The sequence below is a fragment of the Mus caroli genome, unplaced genomic scaffold, assembly GCF_978045245.1.
Source record: "Mus caroli unplaced genomic scaffold, Mus_caroli_1 scaffold_9, whole genome shotgun sequence".
In the NCBI taxonomy this organism is placed as follows: domain Eukaryota; kingdom Metazoa; phylum Chordata; class Mammalia; order Rodentia; family Muridae; genus Mus; species Mus caroli.
In genome coordinates, this window is record NW_028227264.1 from 21,909,911 (window position 1) to 21,914,098 (window position 4,188).

Here is a 4,188-nt window from a genome sequence, read left to right on the forward strand (position 1 = left end):
AAATCTACCAGGTATGCTAAACTAAGTTGGTTTGCCAGTCAACTTCAGGAATCTACCCATGTCTCCTTCTCCAAGCACTGGCTTGTGCCAGCATACAGGACATTTTGTTTTGTTTGTTTCCTTTCATTTCTCATGAGTTCTGGCAATTAGAGTCAAGTTCTCCTGCTTTTGAGACAAACAATTTGCTTGGACAGCCAATGGACAATACTGTTCACAGCAGCGCGTGATGTACGCTCACTCTTTTGATAACTTATAGAGTTTCAAGTCTTGAAGAAAATAGAGCTTTGTCCCTGTCTTAGGACTACATCTGGACCACTCAGGTGAGTGCTTCTGGGACCAGCTCAACAGCTTTTCTCAATAGGTTCTTTTCACAATTTCTGTTTATCCCTGATGTCAAAAGCTCTTCCTGGATAGCTTGCTTGAATTTCACTATTGGGTTTTTAAATTATTTTCCTTTATCAAACCCTCAGCTTAGAGGCAGTGTAAGCTGGATGGATCATCCAAACGCTATCTTCTATCAAGCTGAGCCATGGTAAATGTGTTTGGACTAAAGTGTCTGTGGTTTTACTTTGCATTCCAGTGAGGTGATAGAACCTGATCTCCGGGTGGAATGTTCTCTTTCAGGTCTAGCACGCCTGTGAGATAAAGGCTGACCCATTGGCAGAAAAACTGAGCACTTCTTGATAGTGGCCACAAGAGAGGGCATTGTTTCTCTTAGAGCTAGTCCCCTCCCATCCTATCACAACTCATGACGTGTGCTCTCTGAGGTTAGAAATCCTAAGCTAATTCTTCTAAAATGAAATCTGGGCCTGAGTAATTGTGCCCATAACACCTGATATTTTAGTAGTGCCTCGTGCTTAATAGCAACAAGGAGCACTGATATAGGGTGACCTTCCACAGTCAACAGCTCTGAGTCCGTGGGTTCACCAGTCCTGAAGTGGAGGAATTTAAAATAATCTGTCTATTATTTTAGGTGAACAAGTGTGACACCTTTTTCTTTCCACAATTCCCTATAATGTACCAGATAACACCTATTTACATGGTATTTACATTGTATCGATACTATGAGAGATCTAGAGATTATTAAAAGTATATGCACACCAGTTATATGCAAATATTCCATGAGGAATGAGTGTACCATGCATTTTTTTTTGATTCATGAAGAGTCTGAGAACCAATTCCTGCAGATGTGCTGAGGTGGCTACAATAAAATCATCTACTAGGACACTCTTCCTTCCAAAAGGCAATCTCTTCTTAGAGACATTAAACAGCAACTTTATAACAGCAATTATGGTATAAGAAAATCTGTTCCATGTAATTATGCCATAAGCAAGGGTTAGGGACATAAACTTGGTTTATGTTTGTCTCAGAAAGAACAGACAAGATTTTAAAAACTACAAGCAATCAGAAACTCCTGAGAAAGACCTCTGTGTTCACTTTGACCTCTTCTTCGAGGCATAGCTACCCAGTGAGAGGTGTGGAAGGGAAAAATCATTGAGCCCTGAGATGGGCTTCCCCAGCCTCCTGCAGAACGGTCTGTCCAGGTCTGTGAATCAGTGTCAGAACTGGGCAGGGCGAGGTTCCCCTATCCTGCAGGCTGTGATTAGGAAGGCATCCATCTGTCAACAGAGGCTCTCAGCTGCTTTTCCAGCAGGCTTCCACCTCCCTGACTCACTCAGTGATGCCACATCTAATGTTTATGACCTAACGCCTGATCACCATGGAACTAGCACAAACTGGAGACTGTTGAGGAGCAAAACCCACAGAGAGACTCTGGGCACTGCAGGAAACGAGAAAAAAGACCCTCATTCATGGAGACCACAGGAGAAGACAGAACATCCCATCCCTCATGTGGACACTTCCACCGGTTGCTAAAACGGATCCTTGGACGCTTTTGAGCTTCTTGAAGAATCCAAATAAGGACGTAGGGTGACCAAGGACAAACAAACACTGTGGCGTTTAGAAATGAAGACCAAGGAATGGGAGGGAATGTGTATGCGGCTATTTAATAAAGTTTGGATCACAAATTCAGCTTCCTTTCTTTTCTGCCAGCATGTGGCAATGGATGAAAAGAGAAAGGGCAGCGAGTGCCAGGAGAAAGTTCTCTCCAAACTGAACTTCGGGAACAGCCCCGAAGGTGTATTCTCCAACTGGGATGGTCCGTACAATAGTGAGCCCACACCTCCTTATGAAACGGAAGGCCAGTGGGAAGGATCAAGTACTTTTCAGTAAAGATCTTCACAGTTAATGCTGTGAGCAGCAGCAAACTTTGGCACAGACACACGAGCCAGATGAGGACCCCAGTGGCATCGGCAAGGTGAAGTGTGTCTGACTTCCTGGCCTGCCATCCCCAGACTAATAATCAGGAGGGGGCTGCTCTCCAGCCCTAAAGAGCCTTGTATGAACAGAGTCTCCTGGAGTGCTTGCGGCTTCCAAGTAATGGGAGAATCTTTTTATAACCGTTGTGGTTTTATGTAAAAGGAAGCTTAGAATCAGTGGGAAAGGGAGGGGAACCTTTTGAGCTGCAGACCATCTGAAAGGGGGGAAATCATAAATACCAGAGTGTCTGATTATTTGAACGTCTCTTGAAGTCGAATAGTGAACCTTCTTCATGTTTGGCTTCCCTGCACTTGGCTCCCTCTGACAACTTTGCAGGCATCAGGGTCTGTCTGGAATTCATTCCAAGTTGGAGGGATATTTTTTCCCTTGACATTTTGCAGCTGAGGCGGCCCCAAGGAGGAAGCTGAAGAGCGTAACATTACCAAATATGTCCTTTCTCCTGCTTGTATATTTTATTTCCACAGGAAAAGAAGGCAGATTCAGGCCAAGAAGGGCTGGCCAATAAGAACTGGGCCATCGCAGGCAGCTTCTGGCAGATGGAGACATTGATCAGTCTCCATAGTTCTCAAGAAAGGAAGCTGTTGGTGCCCACCAGTAGAAATCTGCTGTGTTTCAAGACAAAGTCTGACAATTTTTTTTTACATGTTATCCCTCTGTTTCAGAAAAATTACCTGTCCTTGTGTAGGTCTCCTGTTCTTAAAAGCACTTGAGTGGGATTTAAAGCCAGTGTGCATTCCTTTAACTAAGCCTGGGTATTCTCCAACTTCAGAAGCCTCATCTATGAAATGAAGATGCAGGTTGCCCAAGTCACTTTAAATTCCCAAGACTGGTAACTCTACCCTTATTTGATCATGTGCGTCAAGCCCTCAAATTTCAGCACTCTTCCCAATATTTATGTATGCATGATACAGAATTACTACAACTTGACTCTGTTTTACAAAACATATAAACTAGAAACTAGGGCAGGGAGATGGCTCAGCAGATTAAAAAAAAAAAAAAAGCCTGCTTCTAGCCTCAAGGACCTGAGTTCAACCCCCTAAAATCGACATGGTAAAGAGAACAGACTCCCACAAGTTGTCTACTGACATGCACACATGTGCTGTAATGGAATATGCCTATACACATATGCACACAAAATCAAAGTTTAATATAGATGATTTATAAGAAATAAAAGGGAAGATGCTAGGCTAGGAATATAGTTCAGTTGGTAGAACACTTACCTACTATAGACAAAGCCTTGGGTTCCATCTGTGACACTGCATGAAACAGACACAGGAGTACACACCTGTAATTCTAGCAGGAGGCAAAAGGATTAAAATTTCAAGGACATTCTGTATCTAATATAGAGTTTGAGGCCTGCATGGGCTATATGAGATATCTAAAAAGACATAAATATGTTTTAATGCTTTTCTTTTTAAGTATCAGTGGTTTGTATTAGTATTGTTGTTGCTGTTAGCATTATTAGTATTGTCGTTGGCACATGGCATTATTCTATTGCCCAGACTGGTCTAGACCTCAGGCTTGTCTCTAACCCTCCATCTTTCTGTCTCATCTTCTCCATTATTGCTATTACATGTGACACCCACCACAGTTTAGTATCTTATCTTTAAGCACAACATGTAGCAACTCACCTCTCTTAAGTTAGTTCTTATAAAAGTATCTTTTATTCACCTGATGCAATTGTAGTCCTGAGGCTTACTGCCTCCATCTGCTAACCTAGGCCTTGTCTTGGAAACTTCTAACCTCCGTACAATCTTATCTAGGCCTAGAATGTTTTCTGCCTCTGAGATTTACTGCTGAATAAGCTCACCCTTTCTAGCTCTTTCTGAACTCTGGCTAGCTAGTCAA